This window comes from Triturus cristatus, chromosome 1_2 (assembly GCF_964204655.1).
Source record: "Triturus cristatus chromosome 1_2, aTriCri1.1, whole genome shotgun sequence".
NCBI lineage: Eukaryota > Metazoa > Chordata > Amphibia > Caudata > Salamandridae > Triturus > Triturus cristatus.
The window spans coordinates 477292920-477316450 of NC_140580.1; the positions used below are offsets into that span (position 1 = coordinate 477292920).

Consider the following 23531-nt stretch of genomic DNA (forward strand, 5'->3'; position numbering starts at 1 on the left):
TCCCTAAATTTGACCAGACTCTTCACACCCTACATTTAGATTGCAGTTGTTGGAAGCGAGGAAATGCAAACTGATTAATATGAACAAGCCTCTTGTATGTTGAAGATCTTCTTCATCCCATTCTTCCTACAGTCTAAAGAGAAATGTGTGTCTCCCTGAACATCAAAGTGTGTCTGTTAGCTGATGCAAAGCAGTTTAACCTAATGATATGTTCTTCCTGCCCAGTGCAGTATAAAATTCATGTTTGTTTTCAGTTTTTGCTTGACAAGGCAGAGCTTGCACATGCTTGGAAAGTGTAGGAAACCACAGATATTGAAGAGTGGGGGGTTTAATCAGCAGTCAACAAATAATATAAGAAAAGTGTGATAAAAATGTGGAACTGGCACCATGCTTTTTCCCCAAGGGTGGTTTAAATAGAACATAGTGACATTTGACAATAATGTGGAAAGGTCAAAATCCACCAGACACGCATCTTAATGGCTGTAACAGTTTATGGCCTCCTCTACAATGGAGCAATCTAAGAACAAATAAGTACTGCTACTGTGGAGGAGGTAGGGCCAACTTAAGCAAATATATATCTGAATGAGTACAATTGTGAATGTATAGGTATAACCCAATCCCTGATTATAACGTGTGCAACATGCTTGTGTGATAATATAAGAATAAGGGATTTCATACAATGTATTCTTTGAACTGCTTTTCTTCTTATAGACCAGTGGACACCAGAAGTATTAGTTGAAAACAAACCTTTTTTTAATAAAAAGTTACAATAATTTGTGTATTTTACAAATGAATAGAAATTTTCCGATGTATATACATATATATTATATCAATCAGATTGCAAAAATATGTGTAAAATTTGTAATTGATTTAACATTTAATCCAATATTAGGATTGCAGAATATTCTTCCAGCACTGAACCAGACATTACATATTTAGTTATGGTTACTGAAATGATATATTTGGGAAACATTAATAACTTGTGACGTATTTGTCTTAACATAGTCATTTGATAACCTTTACATGTTTTATAATAATTTACAATAGATTTCTTTATATAAAATGTACACTAAATAAATACATAGCTTAATAAATATATTCACAATATGATTTCCTGAGTCTAAACTAAACCCATTCTTGTGCTAATACACATTTGTCCAATGAAGAATTTGTTGGCAATATTTTTCACTCAAAAATAGATTTGGTATTATCCATCCCATAATGTCTATCAGGATTTTGTTTCTTTAAAAACTACGTGTGGTTATGTCAACAAGCTGTGTAAGGCACTCAGGGATGCACTGAACACTGCAGCTACTTGCAAAAGATTTTATATTACACATGATCCTTTAACAGCTTGAACAAGACTTGTGGACCTGAAATATTCACCATAGAGGAGGGAAATCTGCCAGCAAGTTAGACTGTGTTTTCAATGGATGTTAGTTTAGACATGCGCAAAACATTTGTGTTGCTCAAAACCCAGGTGATCAACAGGCACATTTAGTGTGCTGATGTACATAACCACATCTTAATTTAACTGTTGTTGTTTGGAAATTTGAAGTGTGTCTTTCTGTTACCTAAAGTTCCAGGTAGGAAAATGTATTTCCTTGTAGTAATGAATAAAACAATCAACACAAAAATTATTGTGAATATTTGGTTCTCCAAAGTTTACTATGAGTTTTAATAAAACATCCGGATGGTCACCATTTCATAGCAATTTTGCTAATGTTCCAATGAATCTATGAATTTTCGAACTACGGGCCAGATGTGCGAAGCCTTTTTGTGGTTGCATAAAGGACTGATTCACAGGTTTGGGCTGTGTACAACTGCAAAAGGGCATTTTATTGGTACATAATAAAGTTGAGATTTGGTAACACATTACCAAATCACAGTTTAGGTTTGGTACCCAATGCTAATTTTATATTTAGAAGGGGCATGTTTAGGACATCCCTTTCAAATACCAAGTAGTGTTGGTATGTATTAATATTTTGCAACCAAATTCCAGTCACAAAATGTTAATCTTTTACCACCTCCTCAAGGGAGATAGTAAGCCATTCATAAATGGTAGGAGGTCCTAAAGGGACCCCCTTCCTTTTGTGAATGTTGTCAAAAACATTTTATAGGAGGAACAAGTGGTCCCATGAACCTATGCCCTCTCTTATAAAATGAAACATACATTTTTCATTTTCTTTCAAACACATCCAATTTCCCTTTAAGGAAAATGGGTTCCATTAAAAAATATATTGGTTTATTTAAAAGGAATCATGCACATGGTGGTCTGCTGTAATTAGCAGGCCACCATCTTGGTGATGGCTGCGAATCTTAGTGGGTCAGAATTTGTGACATACCACATTAGTATTCATGAGGTAGGTTGAATTGCTACCCACTAGGTATCAGGAATTTGTGAACGTACAAGTTCTTCGTACATCTGGCCCTACCTGTTTGGCTTTGACATTTTCTGTTAGCTGTTTCTAGCAATGTGATGAACTTGGCCCAGACTTAAAATCCACAATCTGTGGTGCCACATTGCTCCAAGATTGTGAAGAGGCAGGGAACTCAGAGGAACCTGACAGGCAGTTATAATACAGTCACATTTGCGTGACAGTAATGAGCACATTTGGCTAAATGCTCTGAAGTACTAACAGTCTGTCTTAAGGCCAGATGACAACATGTACCATGCATATCTGCAGAAAGAAGTGTGACAGGAAAATGGTGATCGCAGAAAAATGTGTGTCTATTCTTTTGCCTTCCAAACCAGTCCAAAGTATACTGAAATGAAAAGAGGTTCTACAAAAAACATAAAATGCAAAATGCCCATGACTTCTCCATGAAACATATTTTGGCTTATACAACACATATGGTTTGATATATGTCACAGGGACTAATAGCACCATGTCTTCTTTAAAACTTTGTTCCACAACCACACTACAACTGCTGGATATTTTATGTGTCCCACTACAATGAAGACCAGAGAAAACAGTTCTGATGTCTGCCTTGACAGATGGATTTCAGGTGGAGCAGATATGTGATTAATTTTGAACATAACATATGAATTCCTCCTAAAATGAGGACACGCTCCTCCTCAAGACTACATTTCAAAGTTCTCACACTGAATACAGACCTGACACATGAACAGTAACACATATAATTCTGAATTAATGTAAAGAAAGGAGCCTAATGGGATATTGTTTAGTGTCCTAATTTGAGTTAATTCAAATTTAGCAATGCAAAACAAAAACTGTTTAAGCATATAATGATACTCATGTGTGATGAGCCTCTTTATAACTCATTCATTAGTCGATATTACATACACAGCTTAAATGTTTTGGCATAAACAATCAAAATATAAATGTCACACATTTTACGTGTGTTAACGTTCTGTACATTCAACAGCTAATGTTTAGAATTTGTGATTTGAAATGTTAATTTTAGGCAAAAAAATCATAGGAATTCTAGACATATATACAACATGCACATGTATGACTCTGGCATAAGGGCATGTTTTAAAACTAGCAGCTCCTTCTTGGCTATACAGTGGTGCATTGTACTCTTCCATGCAAACCAAAATATACCAACAGCAGCATCTGCCTTCTTAAGCAAGAACAGAACTGTATCAAGCATTGAAATTACGGAATTTCTTAGTTGCCTGCATAGAAAATTATATCACAGTTCCATCATAATTAAAAATGACAGAACAATAATTTACAGATTTAAGTAATAACGAAGTATGCCATTCATTAGACATTCCACAATCATATTTAACAATGCACTTATCCTTTAGGTATTGTTAATTTGTCACATTTATCTTGATTTTACTGGACAGCTACTTTGAAATACAAGGCGAACACTTGAAAAGGGTTTAACTGTAGGGGAAATGTAGTAAATTATGCAAAATGATGGGAAAGCCAACCTGACATCATCAAGCATAGGGGAATACTGGATAACGTTCTTGTGGGTGACATCGTTAATGACAACCACATGCTCTTCTAAAAATGTGAAATTTGTTGATAAATTTGTACTGAGAAACAGTTATCTCATAAATTATTGCTAGGAAATACCTTAGTATCTTCAAATTTTCTAGTAGAAGCAGTCTCAAATTAAATATTATATTTTAAGATTAGGAAGTGGTTAGCAAGATAGTGTTGAGTTTATATTTCTAATTCAAGAGTATAACATAACTTACAATTGTCTTCAACATTGTTTTGATTTGCCAAGAATAATATGATAAATGCTTCAAAAGTGATACCATTATATGAGCATGTTTCTTTAAGAACGAAATTGGAATGATTCCAGTATCAGTGATAAAATGTTTGTTACGGTGTAAATACACAGTTTCTGCGTAGAAAACATCACAGATCACATTGCATTTTGGATTCAATATACATTGCAAAGTTTCATCTTTTTATCTACTCAACCAACCACACCTACACACCTTTTGTCAAACCAGTGGCATAACATGAATTCATTGTTCGCAAGAACCTTCTCTTTGCATGTACTAAATGTTTTCACATTTTAAAGCTTTTTGTTTCACAAAACGAGTTAACTTTAAGCATCTCCTTAATCATCTACAAACCACTAACAACAGGTTAGTTGATAAAGGCAAGTAGGATAATTTGGGGTACAACTTTCTCCTTGCATTTATTAGATGATGTGTTTAAGTGCTGATTCTTGTAAATTAAGAAATGTAAATGATTACTGTTAACCCTCACCATCACCCTTCTCAATGCCCGCTAATTGGACTGATTTATGATTACACTGGTTGTCTATTTTGCCATGCATCACACATGTACGCACGTTATGACTGGATGATATTCATTTCAACTATATCTCGAGATATGCTTGTGTTTCTAAAATAGATTCATGTTGCATTTAAAAAGATGCAGAACAAAGATTTACTTTAGGTCATAAAAAAAGCACCTACAAGAAACATTTAAGTACATGTGCACATCCATACAGTTCCCCACCACAGAAAATATAATTATTTGAATTTGATATCTAATTTTGAAACAAGTACAAGAGAAAATTGGGGAAGAACCACTTGCTTGAGCACACACAACAATTTAGGAGTAGGTTTGGTTCATAATTCTTTTGACATATTGAAAATTCAACAAAGTGCTGTCCTTGCTATGCATTACACATTCACTTATCATTTGAATACTTATAGGTTATTGTTTGATATATAATGTATTATTTTTAGTGACTAGTACATAACTAAAAAGGGCAAGTTAAGGAAAACATTGAACAAACATGAACATTAGGCACAAGTAACAAAATATCAGAGTTTTGCTTGAGGGTCAGTCCTATTTGTAGGTTGATAGTTGAGGTTGGGGCTGAGAGAATCAAATCGCGATGTAATCTTTTCCACCTGAAAATAAACAAAGAAAATAATCAAGAAGTGAGTACATTTTTAAAGAAAAAAGTACATTCCTCAAGTAAATGAACAAGAAAGAGATGCACCTAGTGCCTGTTTTATAGGATGGTAGTGACAATTTTGGTTTAGTTAGAAAGGATTTGCACAGGTACTCACATGGTGCTAAGTGCCATAATGTGACACAAAGCATTGCACTAATTAACCCACCATTTAAAAAGGTTGCAGGTGCAACACACAATTACACAGCACCATATGAACACTCAAGCCACCATTGGTAAACAACCTTCATAATCCCCTATAATCCCCTATAGAGAAGTTGTACAGCAGCGTCAGAAAGTAGTGTAATTTTCACTCTAAACCACAGTAATTACCATTACTAAACTGGAGCATATTGATTACTCTTGGAAATAATGATTTCAGAATACTTTTTGAGTTATATATTAGACCTCTTCCTCAAACAGCTCTGTATACCCTGAAATTCGAAATGGTTTTCAGCTTCTTTATTTTCTGGGCCTCCTTGCCCCTATCTGCTTTAAAGACCATTTGGCAGTTGGCCAAGCAATGAAGGATTATAGATCAGTCTTAATCCTTCATGACAATGTGTTCATAATCCTCAGCAAATCCTTACAATTTTAAGATTTGGAAATATTGGAGTATAAAAAGATGACACATTTCTTTTCAAAGTTATTACTTGAATTGAAAATGGGCTTGACAACATCTTATTAAGCACTAATAGGCTCTCAGAATGGTATATTACATGTGATATTGATCATTTTCAATGACTTGCTTTCATAATCCATTTTTACATCACAGTCATTTGCAACGCATTCCTTTACTTTGCATGTGTTGTAAATGAATATGAAATGTTATAAAAGGATTGTAAAAGCAAGTTGCTGAAAAGGATCATTAGTTAATGTGTACATAGAAGAACCTCTGTGGAATACCATCTGTCCTTGCCCACAAGGTGGCAGCTGGAACCAACTATACTGAAAATCAAAAAACTGCCAAGATTGAATACAGCTTAATACGTCTTCCTTTGCTGGGACTCACAGTTGCAGGCATTAATCTTCCGTAACATTCCCTGATTACTTGTAGTTTATCTAACGTTGTTTGATAATTAACAACTGGGTCAGCCAGACAAGCTGCAGCCTACTGCTTCTACCAGTGGCAGCTGGTTATCCAAGCAGGTATGGGGGTGGGTGGGCCACTCACACACGCATGCACACTTAGTCACACCCAGGCATTCACATGCACACACACACACACCATTCACAAGACTCACTCACAAAAACACATAACTGCATTAATACATACGCATGCACGCACCAAACATTAAACAAGCATTGGCAAATCCAATAAGTCTGGCATTAGCCCCCAGTCTTTTTGGCAATTCTTGTTTTGTCATGGTTTTTGCAAAATGCTATTGTTTGGGAATATACCGGACCCTCATCAATCTAAAAGACAATCATTTGTTACAGGCAAACAGTTTTTGGGGTCTCAATAAAACCACACAATATTACAGTACTCCATGGTACTGATGGGAACTACTTTGTGTGTGGATATGTTGCTTGTAACAGGGCAGCATGGCCTAACTCATAGGCTGAAGTGGGCTGATACATTTACTCTTAATGCATGATGAGTGGGTAGAAGAAAGAACTTAATGATGCCAATCGCAGACTAATGGATGAAGTCTGACTGATACCACTATAAGTAACTATGCAAGAAAGAAGGAAAGAATAAAAGAACGAATGAAAGAGAAAGAGAGAAGGAAAAAAAATGAAAGGTGGCAAGAATGAAAGAAGGACTTAAAGAAATAAGGAAATGATAAATAAAAAGCAAAGAAGGAAAGAAAGAAGAAAGGAGAGAAAGAGGAAAAGTAAAAAGAGGCTATCTTAATACAGAACAGTTTTAAATGGACACAATCTGATCTGGTAAGCTGTGAAATAGCAGCAGTCAGAAAAGCAAAAAACTCCAAAAGGAACTTACAGCAGCATTTACAGGAGATGGGATTTGTAAGAGATGAAATGTGCATCAGAAGCGTTCTGCTATCACATCAGGCTCTAAACACCAAGGCAACACTAAAGTAAAAACAAAAAACTGGCACTGAAGGGAACTAGTTTGTGTGCAGATGTGCTTCTTGTGAGAGAGCAAAATGCAGTCACTCAAAGTGAAGTTAACCAGTGGCTTAAGCAGGTTGACCAACTGCTCCATGCTGTATTCTGTAGTGGGCAGAAGCAAAATGTGAATGATACAACAGACCAATGGATGAAGAGAGGTGAGCCCCCAGATGTAAGTTTATTATACATATTTTAGCAAAATCAAAAGGTCTTGACTAACACCTGACCTAAAAACATAAAACTTACTAGCTGCAATGTCTCTGGAGGGAAGCATTATCAGTTCCTGATGACTGATGCCTCCTCTCATTGGCTGACAGGTTAGCCAATGAGAGGTGGTGAAGGTCCCTTACTCATTACAAAGTGGGATGAGGTCAGTGAGACTCCTCACCCCAACACACTCTGTGATCAGGCATCAGTGACAGACTCTCTGTCCTGGGCACTTTAAGTTTGAAATTGAACCGTCCATATCAGAGGCTATTAGTGACACATCCCCTCGGCTTGAGGGGGAAGTACCGTGAGGAACACTACCGAGCTGAGGAGGCCATGCCCACAGGGCTGTGACATCTTCAGCCAGGCAAAGTTCCGCTGAGGCTGCCAGGCGCCTGTGAATTTAGCACATGTTTAGTGCTTGGTTGTCTGGCCTGAACATAAAGAGTGTCTGTCAGGCTGACCATTGCTCAGCCTGACCAACCGCATTCATGCCAGCAGAAAGGTGGGGTGTGGGACCACGCCACCCTTAAGGACGTGCCACCGCTGGCTTCTACGCAATATGATACCACATAAGAATCATCTGAAAATGCATCACAGTGACAACCAACATGATTACACAATTTAAATTAAAAAAAGATTGAGTACTGAGCTTACAGGGCTCAGATGGTTTTCAAAAAATAAAATAAAACATTTGTTTAATTTTTTAAGGGTAAGTAGTGATCCATTGGACCTCTGCCTATTCTCAAAAAACATTTGTTTCAACAGACAAAGGGGATGGGGTCCCTTGGGGACCCCTTCTCATATGCGAATGGTTACCACCACCCTTGAGGTCTCAGTACAAACGTAATCTTTTGCCACCATAATTCAGCCACAAAACATTCATACATACCACTGTGATTCTGTATTTGGAAGAGATGCCCTTAGCATGCTCCTTCCAAATACCAAAACGGTATGCATGTGCAACTGGGGACGCCAACCACAACTCTCTGCACAAGGCACTTTTCGCCCCTGGTAGGGGGACACGCACGCTGCACTTTAGTGCAAAAGACTCCATTGCCCAGAAGCCCTAGCGCCTAGAGGCACGGTCGTCACTTCCTTGACGCCCAGTGGTGCATAAAATTGCTGAGGGGCTACCGTGGCGCGGGACGCCAGCCACAACCCTCTGCACAAGGCACTTTTTTCCCCTGGTAGGGGGACATGCATGCTGCACTTTAGTGCAAAGGACCCCATTGCCCTAAAGTCCTAGCGCCTGGAGGCGCGGTTGTCACTTCCTTGGTGCCCAGTGGCGCATAAAATCGCTGAGGTGCTACAGCTGCGCGGGACACGCGCGTGCATGCCCGGGCTGCACCCTGGCCAAGGGCGGGCCCGTCTGCGCCCGTCAGTGCCGGGAGGAGACGGGCGGGGCTGTACCCCTTGAGTCTCTCTCTTTCCTTTGGAAACCTTGGAAAATTGAATTGAGCCTGATGGACATTAGCCAGTGACTGGTATCGTATTTGGGGTATCTATTGTGAACTTTATGTTTTGTAGTGCCTGGGTGTACATATCTTGTTCCTCAATTGGGCAAAGAAAGAAGAGGGAGAGGGAGAGGGAGAGGGAGAGGGAGATCAAGTCGCTGTCTGGGCGGTGCACAAAGATTACTTGAAGTGTTCTGCCGTACTGAGCTCTTTAATTTCTCCTGTTGGTGGGGAATTGAATTTCACTTTATAACTATTGTAACAAATTTAGTTGAAGTCTAAAAGAAGATGGGGAAAAGGAAGAATCCCGATAAGGCCCAGGGCTTGGAAAATTCCAAAAGAAAGAAGTCGCTTGGGACAGTTTGTCCTGACACTATGGGCAGAATCGAGTAAATATTATCAGAGTGTCAGGAAATAGTGGACCAGGCTCCATTAATTTCCAAAGCTAATGTGAATAATGATGGCGATCCTGTATTGATACAGGTACAAAAAATCCAAGATCGGGGTAGTGCCCAAAGATGGTACCCTGGGGGAGTCCCGTACTTAATGTATCTCCAACATGTTCACTAAGGGGAAGCAAAGGAATAGAAGAGCTCGGGAGTCCCGACAATTATCACCAGAAAATGACCTAGATATAAAAGCCCAAAAAGGGCAGGCAAGTGGGACACTAGATTCAGCCCAAATAATCACGGTGGAATGTCACAATAGATTTGAGTCGCTATCAACAACAGACTCAGAACCCTTGGGGGTGGCCGCTATTGTGTCTAAGTCCTCACATAATGCCCCTTCACTAAAATGAACAGCACTAAAACAAGCTAGTGAGACCTTAAGAGATGAGGTTGCCACACTTAGAAAGGAGGTTGCCGCCCTAACTGTAATGAAAACGGCCCCATCCAGGAAAGAAGTTTGTTCTGGTCTGCCTGAAGCCTTCCAATTACTGACATATTCACAAACGGCCAATAGCAAGGAAAGGGCACTGGAAAGAGGAAGTGTGGAGGAATTAACTGTTGAAACCCCAAATATTAGCTTTAGCTCTACTATACATCAACAGAGAGGTTTTGCGGGTATCGCACGTACAAGACTCCTTATGCACAGAACCCAAGAAATGCCCCGCCAGGTATTTGTGTCAGGAGTAACTTAGGGGAAATGGATAGTAATAAAGCAATACTAGATGGACCATCGCATTGAGGTCGGTGAGAGATGGGATTTATACGAAACAGAAAGATCACTGTGATGGGAATGTGATCTATCTTACAAATGCCCCAAAGCTTGTACAGGTGGGGACTGAAGACCTCAATTCTGTTAAAAACAAGGTCATACACTGGAAAGATCTAACCAGTGTATGACCTTGTTTTTAAGATGCTATAAAATATAAACGGCCCCTGGGTTCCTATCATCTATGTTTAAGGGGCACTGCGGGAGATTCCCGCTTAGGGGGGGATAGAGGTGAAACAGATGCAAAGTGACTACAATTGATCAATTCAGGTGAAATGATAAACCTACCATTCTCCGAAACATCAACTTCTAGCCATAAGGGGGGTGAAAAGGTAGATAACCCAAGAACCCAAGCAGGATTAGACAACTCCCCCGCAAACAAAAGCTCTAGTCCCAGAGTCAGAATGGTAACGGTTCCCCTTATCGCAGATAATCCGCCAGCAGGTGGTTCGTTCTGCGGCTCTGACTTTGAAGATGGGATAGTCCCCACCTCTGAGCTACGTATTTTGTTGTGGAATGCTGCTGGGATTCAAAAATTATAATCGGACCCTGATTGGTGTAGCTTTGTGGACACTTTTGATGTTATTCTTTTCCAGGAAACATGGAGCCTGACTAAACTGCATAGGAGTAGTTACTCGGTATATGCGATTGAGGCAAAATGGGAAAAAAAAGGCAGACCTTATGGAGTTCTGGCAACCTGGGTAAAAACCATATTGGGGACTAAAATCAGGTTGTTAAAAGTTGATACACAGGATATTTTGGCACTAGAATTGACCTTATATTGTGGCTGGAAGGTTAGAATATTTAAAGTTTACAACAGAGTAGATTGTGCAACTGAGGAAACAACTACTATGATCAAGCTAGATGATGCCCTAACTAAATACTTAGATAGCACTCCCACTATAGTTGCAGGTGACTTCAACTGCACTTTTGAACCTTTCATTTCTACCCCCCCCGAGATCTTACCGAGGATTGGGATTGCTTATGGTCTATTCCCCCTTTAGATTTGCCAACAGTAAGGTGGTCAAAGAGAGGAGAGAGGGGCGCAGGTGCTTGCGTTAACTCTACAACATGAGCTCAGACCCACAAATGGCAGGACAAAATCTGACGCAAAAGGGGAACATACTTTTAATAGACCAGGTAAAACTAGTAGAATTGACTATTGTCTAATTACCCCAAACATATGGCTCCAATTATCAGACATGAAGGTGGTGAAAAGAATAGAAAGTGACCATCATGCTCTTGCCCTTACCCTACTAACAGAGGGCCTTTTGCAGCCAACCTACAGGGCACATCCCAATGTGGGCATACTCACTGCGGCAAATAATGAGAAAGCTTTAAAATGGACATGGGTAGAGAAACAGCCAGAAGCCTTAGAAGTAGTAAAAACTAAAGCAAGGCAGTTGATCAATGATCTGAGCGGTCGTTGCCCTAATGATGCTATTACAACTCTAGGGCCCATCCATGACCTCTTTTTCAGCGAGATAAGGAGTGTACTGAGCCAACCATTAAAAACTAGGAGGAATGAGGGTCAATGTATGCCCTAAAGCTTTATAACAAGTGTTCCTGGTTTAACCAGGACTGTAGGAAGGCAAAGGGGACACTAATTGGGCCATGTAGAAATTTCTACCTGTAGAGTTGGATACAAAAAGGCCATTGATAAAGCAAAAAAGGAGTGAGAAGACTCACTCTGGGAATCCTTGCATGTGGCCCTGTCTGAAAGTGATCCCAAAGGGTTCTGGAGACAAGTGGCATACTGGTTAAAAGGGGAAGGACCCACACTGGATTATACCATACAACGGGAGGAGTGGGTTGCGCATTGTGGTCCCCTTTATGGAGACAATCCTTATATAGCTAGTAACACATTAGTGGACAAGGAACTCTCTAGGGGGCATGAAGAAGGAAATTTGGGTATTTCACCAGAGGAAACATTAACAACAATATCCTCTTGTGTGTTGGCACATGCCCCTGGTCCAGACAGAATCCCGAACGATTTGTATAAAGAAGACGAAATGTTATGGGGCCTATATATAAATTTAATTACCAACCTGATATTGGCTGGTGCCTCCATTCCACCCTCTTTGCAGGTAGCTGAAATAGTGCCCATTTTAAAAAAAGGAGACAGATCTGTTCCATTGAATTATAGGCCTATCAGCCTTATTGATTCCCTTAAAAAAAAATTCTGCAAGCAGATCTTAGGAAGGGTCCAAAATTGGATAAGGGAAGCACAGATTCTAAGTGTTTTTCAGGCAGGCTTTCATTCCAAAATTAGTACGCTTGACCAGGTGTTTCGACTGATTTGTATTTATTGGAAGGAAGTGGTTGTAAAAGGTGGAAAGCTCTATGGGACTTTTGTGGATCTGCATACAGCTTTCGATCTTGTTCCACAAAAGAAACTATGGGGGATGTTATTGGAGATGGGTGCCCCAAAAAACATTTTAAACATTTTAATTAGATTGCACTCAGACAATTCTGCACAGGTTAGATGGGGTGCTAATAGTCAAGTCACTAAAACCTTTCCAGTCAAGCGAGGAGTGAGTCAAGGATGTGTGCTTGCTCCAACACTTTTTACTCTTTTTATTAATGGAGTGGTTGAGTTCTTAGATAAAGATGGCTGTGACGCCCCAAAAATAGGGCTAGGTAGAGTACCGGCACTGTTATTTGTCGACAATACTCTCTTAATTTCAAAATCACCCCAAGGATTGCAGCAACTCTTAAATGTTTTTTTAAAGTTTTGTAATGAAAGAGGGCTCAGCCTAAATGAGACCGAGACCAAATTTATGATCTTTGATAAAGGTAAAAGTGTAGCAAAGACCAGACCAATGTGGGCCGGTAGCACTAAACTGGAGAAGGTTGAATCCTTTGATTACTTGGGTATTCGTCTTACCCCTTCAATTAGCTGGAGTCCACAGGTGGAAAAATCAAAACTCCAACTAATTCATCAATGTGTACACATAAGTAAGATACACAGGAGGGAAGTATCCAGGCAAATAGCCCCCGCTCTCCAAATTTACAATACTAAGGTGTTGGGCGGAGTGCTCTATGGGGCAGAACTTTGGGGTGTTAGCTCTCTGGCCTCTTTGACTACAGTTGAAAACCGATTCTTAAGATCACTTGTAGATCTCCCTGCTAGTTCCCCTCTGATTCCTTTTTATTTTGATATTGCTCATAAGCAACTAAAGCATAAAGTAAACTGCAAAATATTATCATTTTGGTTTAGACTATGGATGACAGAGGAGCTGGATCCCTCCTGTGATGCCCTAAGGGATCTTTTAAGATTTCCTCAGGCTGCATCTATAAGGTGGTTTTCCTCCTTGCGTGATTTACTAGGGAAACTGGGGATGGATAGCTTCTGGTCTAGCCCAGGAACCATGAGCAGATTCTCGAGAGATAAGCTGAAAAAGATTTACTGGGAAAAAAATAGTACAATTGGAATTGACAGAACATGTCTCAGGCCTAACCAAAGATTTTTTAACTTATAAACATGTCCCATTTTTTGAAATGGCAATAGATGAAATTACCCCTCCAATGGCCCACAAGCTTTTTTTGCAGTTCAGATATAAGACCCTACCATCTAATCTTTTCTGCTCAAGATGGTGTATGTATCCACCTGTAGCTGATTTATGCCCTGCGTGTAAAACCTCGACAGAATCTATTTTCCATTTACTTTTTTTGTGTCCTTATTATGCGCTATTGAAAAAAAAAATGGATAATACCATTATGTAGAGCTGTTGGTCCGGGTCATTATCTTGAAATCCTGAGGCTGCTGTCTACGGATACCCGTAGATTGATAGTCCTAGGTATTTCTTGTTTTCTGTATGCTTTGTGGATCAGGCGGAGGAAGCTAACACTTTGAACTTTGCTCTATTATGCATGATTTTGTACTTATTGGGTAATGAATTTCTGTATTTTTGTGTAGTGATAATCCTTCTTTTAAAGATCCTATTCTATGGTTTTATTGTCTTTTTTTAATAGAACCTGTGCTGTGATGTACTTTTTTTGAATCTCTGAGATTGTAATAAAGTTTTAAAAACAAACAAGCATGTGCAATTCCATGTTGTGATTCAGTAATGTGTTACTAAATCGCAATTTCTTCTATGTGCATATGAAAAAACATTTCTGCAGTCAGAAATGGCCTGATTGGATCGTTTCCTACTGCAAAAATGGTTTGTACTTATGGCCCTTAGAGTGAGCAGTAGGGTCAGCAGGAAAGACTGCGCATGTGCTCTCAATCTGAGACTTACCCTCCATGCATATAAAAGTAGCAGGTGTCAGCGTGCAGCCCTTCTATGCAATGGCTCCAATGAGTTTTGGGGGTACGTGGATGGGTTAAACACACAATGTATATGAGGGTCCAAAGGGGAAGTTTTAAGGACCATAACACCTTCAATCCCCAGCAAATACAGAAAAACTAACAGAAGGTCTTAAGTCCAAACATACAGACAGAAAAGTCACTGGATGCCGTGAACAAAGCGAGAGTCTCTACAAATGGTTGGTATATCACCAGGCCAGAAATAAAGAGTCCATCAGCCCACCCTTATTGGCGGAGCTTCGTCATTTGAGACTCTAAGGGATAGAGGTCTGGGCCCATAGCAACGAGCCAGCCGGCCCTCTTGGCTGCCCGACCAGATAATCCCAAGCTAGAACAATCTCCTGGCTCAGTGTATATAACAACTCTTGCAGCCTGGTCCGGAGTACCGACGGACAGAGCGGGGCTTCCTTCACTGAGCAGTCAGCCGGGTGAGGTGAGGCTTTCCTCCCACAGAAAGCTGGGAAAGAAGACTAAGCTCTTGTACCCTGGCAAAAAGATTGTTAGTCGGGTAGGGTGGCTTTTGCCACACTCTATTTTTGTAATAGCATTATATTTTGTTTTTTCACATCACTTTCACTGAATAGATTTTTCCTGCAGTAGCTTTATTTTCAATTAAATCTAGGTCCTGAACAAAGCCGGGTGAGTCAACCATTACGGCTGAAACATGTCGACCTCATGAGACCAAGTCAGGAAATAGTCGTCTTTGTTTAAGACTATTTTGGTTTTAGATATGACACCTGGGCAATCTTGAATAAACATATTTTTTGCCCACGTAGTCATTTTTAATGCACTTTTCACGGTAGAGCACTGCACATCTTTTTTGAGTCCTCAAGAGTTGTTATATACACTGAGCCAGGAGATTGTTCTAGCTTGGGATTATCTGGTCGGGCAGCCAAGAGGGCCGGCTGGCTCGTTGCTATGGGCCCAGACCTCTATCCCTTAGAGTCTCAAATGACGAAGCTCCGCCAATAAGGGTGGGCTGATGGACTCTTTATTTCTTGCCTGGTGATATACCAACCATTTGTAGAGACTCTCGCTTTGTTCACGGCATCCAGTGACTTTTCTGTCTGTATGTTTGGACTTAAGACCTTCTGTTAGTTTTTCGGTACGTGGATGGGGCCATAGGTCGCACTTTTCTCCAATTTACTGAGCACAATGTCCGATATTAGTCAGAAACTGACTGACTGGATCCAAATTTCAGCTGTTTGAGTAATGTACAAATTGCAATATAGAGAATGCACACATTTAAAGTTTATTGAAGCACCTGATGGCAACTGCTGGTGGAAGAACTACAACGATGTTAAGTTCTAACAGTCAATGTCTGTAAGAATATGGCAATTTCACATATACAAGAAGACCTTGCTATTAGAGCAGGGCAGGAGCCATCTGCACTTTGGGGCAGATTTACTACTTCTGGCACATCTCTGCTAATCAGCAGGGATGCGCCAGAAGAGTTGCGACACATCTGCCCACCCGTGCGCCACCACTGATGTGCCGCATTTACAATGCGACGCACCGTGGGGGCACGGATGGGCAGATGCGTGTCGCATCCCCCGGCGGAAAGGCGGCGCATTGCTGGAGCTGCGTCGCAAGCGCGATGCAACTCCAGCAAGGCTCGGGGTGCCCCTATTCCCAACATGCTGCGTCAATCCTTACGCCTGCATCAAGCAGTCGCAGGGTTTTGACACAGCATGGCCGTAAAAGTGACTGAGTGAAATCTTGTAGATTTCACTCAGCCACTTTTAGGAGGCGTTCCTGCACCGGAACGCCCCCCCCCCCCCCTCCTGTGCTGGAACGCCCACATGTGGCGCAGGGCTTTACAACATGACGCATCTCCCCAGATGCATCACGTCGTAAATACCCCACAGCATGGCGCTGGCTTTGCGCCGCTGCTGCGTCACAAAAGTGACGCAACAGCGGCGCAAATGTGCCGTACGGGGCTTGTAAATCTGCCCCTTAGTGTATTAGCAAACCCCAGGGAGATATTTTGTTATCAGAGCCTCCATGCTGAGCGTTTCTTCGTAAATGTACTCTACAGTGATGAAAAGGATCAGTTGATGGAACCATCAAGCAGTATATGAACAGCAATGAAGCTCTACGTCAGCTTTGCACAGCGGGGATCCGCGGAATGAAAGGGTAAGTTATGTTTTTTCCTGCTCATAAAACACAGAAATGTTGTTAAAACAGTTAAATTTGTAGAGATGATTACAAATAAAGCTGAAAGCTCACTAAAACTGGCCACTCATGGTTACCGCCACAAACCAGAACCTGTACCCTCTCCATGAAAATCATAATGTACCCGCCCCTTTGGACTTCTCATGACCTCACACATGGTGCGACAGATTACGTCACAAATTACATTATTTACATCGCTGGTGACGTTACAAATCAACATACCATTGACATTATCAGTGGCATCATTGTACATACAGTATTATTTATTTGATCACATGTGTGTTGTTATTTAATGATGCGGTATCATTACTTTTGCTGTTTATTGACATAAATACTGAAACTCTAAAACTATAGTCACTCATTCTCAGTTAACAATGTAAGCGGCATGGGTATTTTAAAAACAGCTTTCCTTTTTGCGCACCTGTCCCTCTAAAAATGTACCTCTATGGCTGTGAACAGCACAAATTCTGCAAGCCATGAAAAACAAGCGTTATCACATGTAAAGAAGTTACTTATTGCAACAATGTATAGTATCAAAATACAAAAGTATCTTCCCTACATTCCCATCCGCTGGAGGGCAGTAGTTTTTAAATTAAAGAAGCAAACGACAGCTTTGTCTCGGTATCACAAACGAAACGCACGAATGCAAGTCACGCTGCGGCATATCGCACTTTAACGGTAGGCCTGCCTCTGATGATCATGTGAGAACTAGCCCTGCCGTCTCTGCCGTGGCCTGTCGCGACACCACCTGCGGGTGAAGCACTCCCTCAGGACTCAGTCAGTCACATCTGGCAGTGATCAGGCTCAGGTGGCGGGGCTAGAACAGACAGCGCATGCGTCAGTGACTTCATGCTTTTAACTCCATTACACTTTTACTAGAAGCGGACGGTGGCTTGTAAACTCAGGGTGATGGCATTTATAGGGGACGTGGGACCCGACCAGTCGATGTGCAATCAGAAGAGTGATGAGTCCTCCTAGCAACGAAAATCGAACGCCCTGCGTCGTGTATCCGTTGTCATGGGTACATGCCATCTGCATCTCAGACAGGCCAGCCCATGGGGCAGATGTCAGCATGACCTGGGCTTTGCTTGTACAGGTGCCTCGTACGTAGAATCAAAGGCTGCTTTTTGAAGGGGACAAAATAGACAAGTGTTTGGGTGTCCCTTCTGTTCAAAGATTATGAAAGCAGTAGATGATCAAAGTTGCTGAACTAGAGTTTTGAAAAATTGGGGGCCAGATGAAATAATTGAACAACTGATGATTTTGCAGTTCTGTTTTCTGTTGCAACATTATTGATGCAGAATAAGACTTATTTAAATCCTACACGTCCAAAACCCAGATAAGCCTAAACCCATGAAAACTTGTATAATGTGGGCCTTCGTGCAAGCAGGGAAATTGTTTCCTCTAGCTACCATTTGCCTAGTAGAATTCATCTGTAATTTGGGTGCATGGTCTCGTCACAGCAGCAGGGACATCAGTGCCATTGCACCTGCTGCACAAATGGTATCTGTGCCCCTACATGTGCCTACTGTACCTCACCACTTACTATTTAACCCCCAATTGCTTACCAGTAATCTTGGTTACCCTGAGTCCAAGTCAAGCCTTCCTTGTCACAGCCCTAGCTAAGTGCAGGGTGCCTAGACGATGAGACTAAATGGAATAATCGAGCTCATACACAAAACAACCTTTTCCCTTTACATTGCCCTTATGGGTGGCCCTTCATCGTCCTGCCCCCTTTAAAGGCACCTTTCCTTCTCTCTTGTTTATACATACACACGTCCCATTACTGAAGATTATCAGGAAGTAATCAATCAGGGCATTTCCCTTATACCAGTCCTAATGAAGCAAGGCTGTATTCATGCAGGTAACAAACCTGATCACAGACTAACATTAAAGATGCCACAGAACCATACAAACTTCATCCACAGAAGAAGATAAAAAGCAACCCAACCATACAAACAACATCCACAGAAGAAGAAAAAGAACATCCTAAGAACAGGATACACTACTGAAGGGGAAGTTGGAAAGAAGACCAGCCCAGGCCTGAAAAACAACAATCAAAAAAGATCAACTGAGCAACAGATGACACACTTAAGTGGCCGGAAGCCAGATCCACACATGGACCAGGATGTGACAGAAGCACCAGCCCATAGATATCTGGAGATACATTGGGAGACTGGAAAGGAGGAGGGGTCTGCAAACAATAACACTCTAGGGATGGCTGAGCACACAAAAACCTGTAAAGCACTGCGAACCTCACAAATGGGAGAAACAATGAGCCCAAAAGCAAAGTTTGTGGCAATACCAGAGCACCGTTGAAGGAAGAACGGTCCCTAGAGACAGCCTGCATGTTTTTAGCGAAAACGTGAATGTCCTGAGTAACTAAGGACTTGGGTGAGGCCTGAAAAATGCCAAATGATTGCAGTCAGACTAAGTACGAAAGAAAAAGAAGAGGAAGAGCTGCCAATGATCACAACACCCAGGGTGACCAGAGTGTCAGGATACTGGATACACCTGGAGCCTGGACCCGACCAAACATAAAAGTGCAGTAAGAACCACTATGGGAAAAGACCCCCCTGAAGTGAACAAACACCAAAACCAAAGATAGCCTTGAAACAGAGTCAGACCCACAGTGGCAGCAGGTAATGAATCCATTAAAAGTCCAATGCCACAATCACAAGACCACAATAACTTTCCCACACAGCAGTCAAAGTAGAAGATAAGAAAGAAGAAAAAGAAATCAGAAGGCACACATCCAAACAGTGAGGATCAGAAAGCAAAGGTAAAGAGAACTGTGCCATTATGCTGTGATGAAGTGGTGGAAGACAGAACAGTCAATAAGCAAATATTCAGACCCTCACATTTCACTGCAAAAACATGCAGCCCCATGAACACAAAGCTGAACAGGACTGACAGAAAAGAGAACCCACACTAGATGATCAAGGTCAACTAAGTGAATGAAGGCACAGGTGCAGGGGCAGCTGGTGGCGTTTTAAAATGGTGGGGCAAAAACTAGCAGGTATTACATTATGTGGCCAATGCCAGGACTCCTAAAGGGGACTGGGAGGGATCATCAAGAGGGTTTGCCTCCAAAGTCTTATACAACTAGAAGCATTGTGGTGCATTAGACAACGCGTTTCCCTAAGAAACTGCATGAAAGCGCATAGTTTTAAAAGGCAGTTCTGAAGGGCACTCGTCTCTGAAATATTTCAATACTTCTGAATTTGCCCCTGAAGCATTATGTATTTGCAAAACTAAATCCTACTCCCAGATGCAAAAAAAATGGAACGTAGTAACAATATGATAAAAACACAGGTACAAAGAATATTCCTTATCATCTTCGCACAAGGCATGTGGAATGCTTTCGTATAGCAGTTCATACCAGGTTTTGCCATTAATTAGCGCTATGAATACCATGTTATGGATTCCAAAATAAGACGCACTGGGACGAAAGGTGTCTTTGTCCTTACAGGGATTCCACCTTAAGCCCGCAGCTCATAACAGATGTCAGCAGCAAGTGTCTTAGTGACGTTAACTCATGCATTGGACTGTGTCAGACGTTGTGCTGCTTTTGTGATCCTCGACTCTGTTGGAGCTCAGACAGCCATACCTGGTATGGCAGTGTTGTGTGTGTTCAGCCAATCAATAGGCCTCCTAAGCAGCTGGAAAAATAATAACTAACAAAGTTGCATCCTGACCTGAGGGTGCTTTGTTTCCTCTGATGATGCGGCTGATTTTCAGGAAAAACACTGCTGATCACTGATCGCCTGCAGGACACCAAATGTGCTTATAGTAAACATTAACAGCAGACTTCGGAATGGGCGAAAATGTTGAATTTGAAAAGGGTGGAGCACGTCATATGACATATGATGCAGAGCTTAAGCCAGCAGCGCCTAGACAGGCTTCCATACATCGGCGCCGTGCTCCACCACAGCACCACATTTTTATTGGGAATCAAGGGCTGTAAGAAGGTAAGGCCTACGTAATGGCATCAACACTCAGTGTGTGCGCATGTAGAGAATTGGCCTGCAAGTGCCTGGCTACCTGGCCCTCATTGGACTTCAAACCAGGCAGTCCGGCACAGATATATTAAATTTTAAGTATGGGAAAAATGTGTTAATGGGGCTTGTAGACTTGTGGGGTGTGGCCCCAGCACTATTAACACCAGCCGCTACTGCACAGGTGACACCAGAAGGAAGTACCCAACAACAACGGGAAGAAACGAAAAGTCTACGAGGAAACAGAACAAATCCATAGGAAGCCTATTGGCTCACATAGCGGCAGCCAGATCAAGAGTTGAGGTAGGGAGAGAGATGAACTATAGGAAGGAAGTTGCTGGCACCTTGAGACCCCGGAATCTTGCAGGAGTGATGATGACGGTGGCAAACCAGGAACATAATTACCAATGAAGGACACAGAGAGATGATTCAAGCTGCATGGAGAGGAAACCATGCAGGCCTCGGCAAAGAGACTCACAGTGGTAGAGCATTCAGTAGTAAAATAATGTCGCCCTTATCCCAAAAATTGAACCAAATCACTGGCCCTAGAAGGATGAATGATGATCTTGCTTCCTCCACGAACTAAACCCACAACGTCCAGTAAATTAAAAAAATGAAAATTACACTAAAACAACAAACGTCCAATCAGTAGAACCAAAGTTATGAATGAAAACATTTTCTGGAGAAAATAGCACTAAGAAGCAGAAATCGCTACTCATCCTTATCTGGTTGTGCTGGTCCATTTTGAGGTCACAAGTTCAGGCCAACCACAATGGAGCGCAGGTCGGATACAGGGACCGGGGTCATCCCATTGAAGAGTTTACCTTCTCTCAGCTCAAGTCCATGTGAAGAACCTCAGCTGGAACTTCGAGTTGGCAGGGGCTGCGAGCTGTTCGTTGTTGGCATGAGGAGCAGGCCACAACTGGAGCTTCACATTGGTGGGAGACCCAGGATATTGCTGTTGGCAGGAAGAGCAGATAGACATTGTAGTTTTGCATTGGCAGAACTTGCGGCAGCTGATGCTGATATGAGAATTCTGCTCACAGTCGTGAAGAGCCTAAAACATCAGGATTTTATTCCTCAGTTTAGTTTTTGCCATCTTGAAATAGGAGGAGTACAATCTGATGCTTGCCAAGGGTCCTGGACCTGGTGGGGCACATTTGGGGATCAGTACTCACTCCAACAGAGGCCAGTAGCAGGGCTCAGGCAGGCCCAATTGGTGCTGGTCATCTGAGCAGTTGCAGGGAAGGCCTCTGATTATTGTTGTGTCCCTGCAGGTCAAACAGGAGGTAAGTCAACTGAGATCCTTGGAGTCACATCAGAGGATCCTGAGTTCAAGGCAAGCAGGTCTGGTCTTCCGTCTTCTAAATCTTCAACAGTTCCAGGAGTGTTCTGATGAGAGAATCTGAGGGCGCAGCTTTTATACCCAGTGCCAGTATGTGTGTGGGAGTCCTTCTCTTTGTCAACACCTTGACCAGTTCGGGTCAGTTCTGCCTCTTACTCTTGGGTTGGCTGCAAACTTTCTAGGGTAACAGAGGAGAGGCAGGTCCATCGTTCACCTGCATTTGGCAGTGACAGAGCAGAACACCTCAGAAGTCAGGAAGGGGCTGGGTACAGCCCTAAGTATACCCTTTGAAGCTCAGGAAGGGCAGAGTACAACTCCCCAGGCATTCCCGATCAGGAGAGGAACACCCGTCCCCACACCCAGCTGGAAGTAATACACACAAGGCAGTCATTATCGATTATGTGACCTTGGATACTGGCAAAAAGGCATGTTTGATTTAGGAAGAAAAATGCCAACTTTCTAGAAGTGAAACGTTAAGAATAGTAACTCAAAATTATCATTAAGAAGGATTTAAAATTATAATTCAAATGAAGGGAAGATGTATTTTCCTACCTGCTCCCAAGCTGAAGTTTTCACGTTTCAAGTGTAATAAGGCAACCCAGTGTTCGTTTATGGGAGTGGTAGCCTTGCTTCAGCGAAAAACAACTTTATGAGTTTGTCACTTTCAGGATATGTAAAACTTAAGTAAGCATGCTCTAGTTTTAAATACCATGCACCCTGCCCTATGAGCTGGTAGGTACTACCTTAGGGGTGACATATATGTATTAAAAAAGAAGGCTAGGGTCTGACAAAAGGTTTATTTTGCATGGTCGAAATAGTAGATTAAAATTGCACTTTAGGAGGAGGAGCCTAGCGCGCACCCAAGATGGCCACGTAGGTGCGAGGCTCCCGAGGACCTCCGCGACCTCCTGCATAAATCCTGACCGAATCCTGTCCTAGATGAGGGGACTGTGTTTCTGAACCCGAGCCGAGGTGACGCCCGTTTTCCGTTTTCAATTCGGACCTCGGACACCGGCGGGAGCACCGATTAAGGTCTGCGGCCTTCTCCACGCCGGCCCCCCGTACTGGAGTTGTGGGGCGATCCGGCGACAAAGTGAATAACAGCGGCGGGCAAGGCTGGGCGACTCGCGCACCCCGCACTTTCACTTTCGCTTTTGCGCCCTCCTTGCTGCCAGGCGAGGTAGGGTTGCGAAGCGGTGTGCGGTGGTGTGGCCTCGTTGGGGTGCCCTGCCGGCCCGCCGGCTGCGGTCCGTCCTGCGGAGCGGTGGTCGCCCCCCCCCGGAGCCCTTGAACGGGATTGTCTACCCCCTTTTTTGAGGAGATTGGCTCGATTTGGG

At 42.1% G+C, this 23531-nt stretch overlaps 1 protein-coding gene across 1 annotated transcript in view; it reads right to left on the reverse strand.

Annotated features, from left to right (window-relative positions):
* Positions 1 to 731: 731 nt before the first annotated feature.
* The window catches only part of JAKMIP3 (Janus kinase and microtubule interacting protein 3), an 893040-nt gene continuing 870240 nt past the window's right edge, over positions 732 to 23531 (reverse strand). Inside the window, exon 24 of the mRNA XM_085606202.1 lies at positions 732 to 5362. The gene's annotated coding sequence lies outside the window, so the exon portion shown is untranslated. The remainder of the gene's footprint in view (positions 5363 to 23531) is intronic.